At 42.3% G+C, this 6,278-nt stretch overlaps 1 long non-coding RNA gene across 1 annotated transcript; it reads left to right on the top strand.

The window, feature by feature from the left end:
- The first annotated feature begins 2,918 nt into the window (after positions 1–2,918).
- On the top strand, positions 2,919–5,880 carry LOC311590619. Its single transcript, XR_014776929.1, has 3 exons — positions 2,919–3,336; positions 3,514–3,606; positions 4,382–5,880. It is a non-coding gene; the product is annotated as an uncharacterized lncRNA (long non-coding RNA).
- Positions 5,881–6,278: the final 398 nt, after the last annotated feature.

The following is a 6,278-nucleotide window of genomic DNA, read 5'->3' as shown; positions in this document are numbered from 1 at the left end:
AACCTCACCTATGGGGATTGTTTGAACCTCCATGATGCTCACAGAGATATGTTAGCGGGCTATTTTTCTGCCCTAAGAAAAACAAGTTCTGATCTCCACTCTCATTTCTCTCTGAGTTCCCTCTCCTACTTTGTTCCCTTTCTTCAACCACTTCCTTTGTCTATTTTCTTTCCCCTTCTGAGTGAGGTTTAATCGTCCTCCCTTGGGTCCGCCTTGTTGCTTGTCTTCTTCGGGTCTGTGCATTGTAGTATGAGCTGGGGTGGGAAGAAGGTGGGCCTGCAGAGAAGAGAGAAACCGTGGGTAGAGGCTTCTCTGTGATAAGATGAAGGGTAGGATTCTGAAGGATATGGGAGTGACGGTAGCTGAGACTCCTAGTACTAGGGCCCTTGGAGACTGAAGAGGGCACCTTCTAACTAGACAGGACGCCTAGTGGAGGGAGGGGAACACCAACCCACCCACAAAAAGCTTGACTCACAATTTACCATGCCTGAAAGATGTGCAGGGATAAAGATAGAGCAGAGATTGAGAGGATGTCCAACCAATGCCTGGCCCAACCCAAGACCCACACCCGTGGGAGAGCCAACCCCTGACGCTATTAATGCTACTCTGCTGTGCTTGCAGACAGGAGCCTAGCATAGATATCCTCTGAGAGGCTCCATCCAACAACAGATCCAAACAGATGCTGAGACTCATAGCCAAACATTGGGTGAAGTGTAGGAGATCTTGTAGAAAAGTCAGGGAATGGTTAGAAGGGCCTGGAGGTGACAGAAACTCCACAAGAAGACCAACAGAGCCAATTAACCAGGGCCCAGAGAGGAGATTGAAGCACCAGCCAAGGACCATGAATAGCCTGGACCTAGGCTCCATACACAGGTGTAGCAGATGGGCTGCTCAGGCTTCATATGGGTCCCCTAGGAAGGGGAGCAGGGGCTGTCTTTGACGTGGTCTCGGTTGCCTGCTTTTTGATGCACATTCCTCCTGCTGGGGCTGCCTTGCCAGGGCACAGGGGAAGAGGGCATGCTCAGTCCTGATGTAGCTTGGTGAACTGGGGTGGGTGGGGGACTCCCTTGTTCTGAGGAATAGGAGAGGAGGGATAGGGGAAGAGGGAGGGAGGATGGGACTGTGAAGAGATGAGGGAGGGGCTATGATTAGGACATAAAATTTTTTAATTAGTTAGTTAGTTAAATAGTTAAAAAAAGAAAATCAAGTTGATAGATGACTTGTGGAAGATGGGAGATTAAGAAAAGGGATTTTAGTTTGATTAGCTGTGGTTAACAGTCTGTTTTGCAAAGAGACGGAGTCCTGTATGAGACACAGGACCTGAGAGGTGTGAATGCTGTCTAAGATACTGAAGTTTAAGCTAACAATCCTTGTCCACTTTAACCAGTGCTGGTAGAACCAATGAGCAAGCACAGGGGTAGTGGAGGCACCCTCACACCTGGTCACAGCTTAGACAGTGACACCGGCCCTTTCTCCTTCTGGTCACTATTAAAGTTAAGCCTGTGACATCTTCCTCTGGCAGATCCTCCAGACACGGACAAATCTGTGTGGGACTCTACTAGTGAGCACAATGACCCACCCATGGCTGCCTGTGGCACACGGATGCTGGCGTCTCCCAGAACGCATTATAGTAAGTCTGGTGAGATTAAACACGCCTGTAAGAGGTCACATCATCCAACTCCTCCCACCTCAGCCATCCGGGCAAGCATGGCTGCCATTCTGAGTTTAGGTGGGCAAATAGAATTCTCCTCCTAGGCTGGATTTGTTTGCTTGTTTGCACGTGTCCTGTCTTATTTTTTTTTCTTCTTTGCAAACAACTTGAATTTTAAACATTTTTCTTTCTGAGAATGCCAGCTTATGTAGCAGCAGTGTGCACACAACTTAATTTTCATCATGGCTCTGAAATGACAGCACACAGCACTGGAGAGGTCTGCACACTGTTGCAAGCCACCTTGGATCCTCTTTGTCTTTGCTCATTAAATCTCACGTCTATTTTATTATTGTCATTATTAAGTATTAAGGTTTACTCTGTGTGTGTGTGTGTGTGTGTGTGTGTGTGTGTGTGTGTGTGTGTGTGTCTGAGCATGCACACACACACAGTACCCACAGGAGACAGAGTGGGGCATACGAACCCCTAGGCAGTTGTGAGGCACCCCAACACGTGTGCTAGGAACCAAACTTGGCACCTCTGCAAAAGCAGCAACTGCGCTCAACCACCGAGACATCTCTGTAGCCCCAAACCTCACATCTTGTGGGTATAATTTCATGTGCTGAATTTGGCTGGTTCTATTTTCATCTTTAGAGCAGGTCTTACATTGCATTTTAACACATAACAGTCTAAGCAAGTTTTTATAGCAAGGCTAGCAAGCAGTCATATCAAAGCCATGTCTAGAATTAGAGTAGTAGTCTTGGGACAGATGGTGACAGTCACACCAGTTTAGAAAGAGCTTCCTGGTGCCAGCTTGAGAAGCAGGCACTCGGCATGGCTGCCTATCCTAAAACCAGTGGCTCCTGGGAGACAGTCAAGGGACCTGAGAGAGAACTTGGAAAAACAGGGAACAAAATCAGATTTCCCAGAGACCGGTTTTGTCTTTGACCTTGTGTTTTCAGGACCCACAGTATCTTTGCTTTTTTTTATTTAATCAAAGATAGGGATGGAAGAAATTAAGAAAAAGCCATGGCATTAATGGAAATACTTTGCAATAACAGAAGGGCAAGAGAAAGAGCTTTTAAACGAATTCTCCAGTTTTATTACCGTGTTTTATGTTCCAACCCATAAACTGTGTGTCATGTTTGAAAAAAACAGTGTCAACTATTGGCGAGTGGCTTCGAGTTACCCCAGGGCGGGGAGAGCTCTTAGCCAAGTTCCTGATCCAAACACAACTGGAAACTCGGAGCTCAGATTTTGTCGCAAAGGCCCATGGGGGTTCTGTTGTGAAGGCCCTTTGCTGAGCGGGTGTGACCGCGTGCTGAAGCAGCGGCCTGTAACCTTGACGACAAACACAAACATCCGCAATAACCACAGTCCTGACCATCAAGCCTAGATTCTAGGGCTCTTAACCCAGCAAGCAAAGATCGTGTGGAAAGCAAAGGAGAGCGGAGATAAAGTAGAGACACTGAGTCCCAAGCTTAGCTGCCTTCTCTGGGACAAGCATGGAAATCAGTCTTCATCTGCCCGGAGTGCTCTACATTGTTGACAGCCTTTGGGGTTACAGTGAGAACCCACAGCTAAGTGAAGTTCCTCAAAAGGACAAAAACCAGCCATGTTCCTTTCTGTGTGCCTGTTTAGAGCTTTGAAGATGGACATATCAGCCAACATTAAAGGGATTTTGTAAAGTAAGATGGTTTTATTCTTTTTTTTTTTTTTTTTTTTGCTAGATGGAATCAGGATTTTTGAATTTAAATTGATTTGTATTGCAAAAATAATTAAGTGAATTAATTTTTGTTATAGCGCTCTTTTCAAACAAAATTTACTTTGTTGTTTCTAAATCTGATTTTTTCTTTTAATTTCAGATTTGTCTTACTGGGGTGCTATGGACAGAGGAAACCCACGTAGTCCCATCTCTCATAGTTTTCCAGAGGAATTAACATTAGGGGTTTCTTATGGTAATCACTTTTATCCTCTCAACTTTTACTTATTTAATTTTCATTACTTAATGATTACCCTGAAGATGACAGCAAATATCCTCATAGTGTTTGTGGTACATCCTATTGAAACTTTTAATAAGTCCTAGACTATTTATTTATTTATCTTTGGTGTGAAGATTCAACTAAAAAAATAATTTCAAATAAACTTGCCACTTACCTTTGTGATGGGCTTGTTTCATTAACACCTATACTTGTTCAGGGACAATTTAATGTCTAAATTTTTAAAAATTAAACCTTACCTTGTCCACTCAGATATTACATTTACACTTATCAATAATGTTTTCTTATGTGACTGCATTATTCCAATGACGAAAAGATTTTCATTTTGACAGATTCTGTGCTTAATGTAAGTTAGATACAGTAGAAGCAAAATTACTGTGCAAAATTCTCTCTTAACTGGTGTAAAAATATTAAGACATCCCACTCTATTCTTGATATGAAATAATATTAGACATTATTGATCAAGAGTCATATCAGTTTAAACTAACGCAATTTTCCTTTATAATTTCCATTTAATTACCTAAACTCAGCTGCAAGCAGAGCATTCCCCACCATAAAATGATTCCAAATTCATAGAAATAGTTCAACACGGAGAGCAAACAGCTGGGAAAAGTAGAACAACATAAATTCAGCTAACGTAGTGGAAATGGGAAACATTGTTTGGGCTTAGAAGGTTCTTACGTATGGACATTTGAGTGTTAGTGGTCGTTCAAGCGTTCTTTTCCCGGTTTAGGGTACGAGGGCATCGAGGCTCAACTTCTAGAACCATGACAAATATCAGTTTCCATCCTGCCTTTCTTTGAAGAGCTTCTATCTGAGGGACATATGCTTCTGAAATAACAAGAACAGAATCCACACTGGTCACATTCGCCCATCTACAAACAGAAACACATAAGGACGGGGCGCTGCTTGACACTTACGACTTCAGGAAGAAGGGTGCTCCTGCTCTCGATCAAGGTGTTGCATCTGAAAATGGGACATCCCGATCTCATCTTTGCTTCTGTTTTCTTCTGCGTGAAGTTTATCTGAATAGATATGGAATGTAAGGTTTTAGTATTGGCCACGTTTGTGACATGGCAGTGTGGTGTGGTGTGAACTGCGACTGTCACTGGTTGACACAGTGGGAAATGATGCCTTACTACTTCTGCAATGCAGTCATTCATTCATTCATTCATCCATCCATCCATTCATTTGCTCACTAATTTCTGTTCTCCTTTCTCCTCATCAAATACAACAAAATAAAAATCACATGTCACGTAAAAACATGACAGTAGCTGTACCCTTGTCCTTTTCCTCCATTACTAATATGTATATGTCACATAGCTTTCTCTCCTGCTTCTCCCTGTTCCTCCTCTTTTTTATTCTTCTCCTTTTTCCTTTTCCCCCTTTTTACTTTTTGGGGAGTCCTGCATTTTAATTTATTTAATTAAAACATAGTCGTATCATTTCCTCCCTTCCTTTTCCTCCCTCCAGCCTCTCTCATGTACTGCCTTATGTTCTCGCTCAGGTTCTTGGCCTCTTTTCTTCAGTTGTTGTTTTATGTACATTCACATGTGTGTGCATGTGCACACACATACACACACACACGCACATGCACAAATACATCAACATTTCCTGATCAGTCCATACAGTGTTATGACTCCAAATCTGAACACTTAGCATTTGAAAACTAATTGGTGTGCCCTGAGCTAGGCTGGCTGTGTATGCTCAATGGCTACCCGGTGCCACAGAACCAGCACGGGACAGACCCAGATCATGAAGTTCAGTCAGAGTGTGTGTCACCATGAAAAATCAGCTGCTGAAATTCTTTACACCTTGTCATTTCCTCCTAGACCCAATCTACATAAATCTGTGAGAGGATCCCCAGCTGATTCTCACCCTGAGTCTGCTAAGAGTCCATGTGAGCCTTTGGAAATAAACAGAACCCCTCGGTGCAATGTTGTGGTGCTATCTAGGAAACCCAGTTTCATCTGGTACTTATTATGGATGCCACGTACATTGATAATATGTTTGTCTATAACAATATCAACAATTTTCAGGTGATGCATGGCACAGAAAATAAGCAATATTTTAGGCTATTGGTGGACTGGGAGACCTTTAGTTTTAACAATATAATAATACTGTGTTCAATAGGAAATGCCTCACATTAATGTTATACTTCAATCTGAAATCCTAAAATTGAATAATTCCACTCTGATAAAATAAATCACATTAATTTCAAGAGCCACATGCAGTTGGTGGGTTCATTCTGCACTTCATACCTCTTGCTTTATTGACACTTTCTATCTGTACACCTACAAGCACATACACATATTCTTATCTATACATTTGTGGGTATGCATATACACCCAGCATTTATACATTTTCTGCCCTAGTCAGTTCCTTAATCTCATTAGCCATTATTGGGTCCATGTCACTTACACCTTTAATGATTGGTACCTACAGATAGAAACAGTTCTGCAGTGGGAAGAACTGAGCAACCTAAGACATGAAGGATGTCCAATAGGTGCCAAGACCCTTCCGAAGGGGAGATCGTCTAAAAATGAATGTCATCTCAAGTTTCTATATGAGCACTACATTTTTACTTTGAATTATAGTATTTTGAAATGGGTTTTTTTTTTCACTCATTT

This window comes from Acomys minous, assembly GCF_964271855.1.
Source record: "Acomys minous genome assembly, chromosome: 19".
Lineage (NCBI taxonomy): Eukaryota > Metazoa > Chordata > Mammalia > Rodentia > Muridae > Acomys > Acomys minous.
The sequence above is the reverse complement of the archived record's forward strand: the minus strand, read 5'-3'. Positions and strand labels throughout refer to the sequence as shown.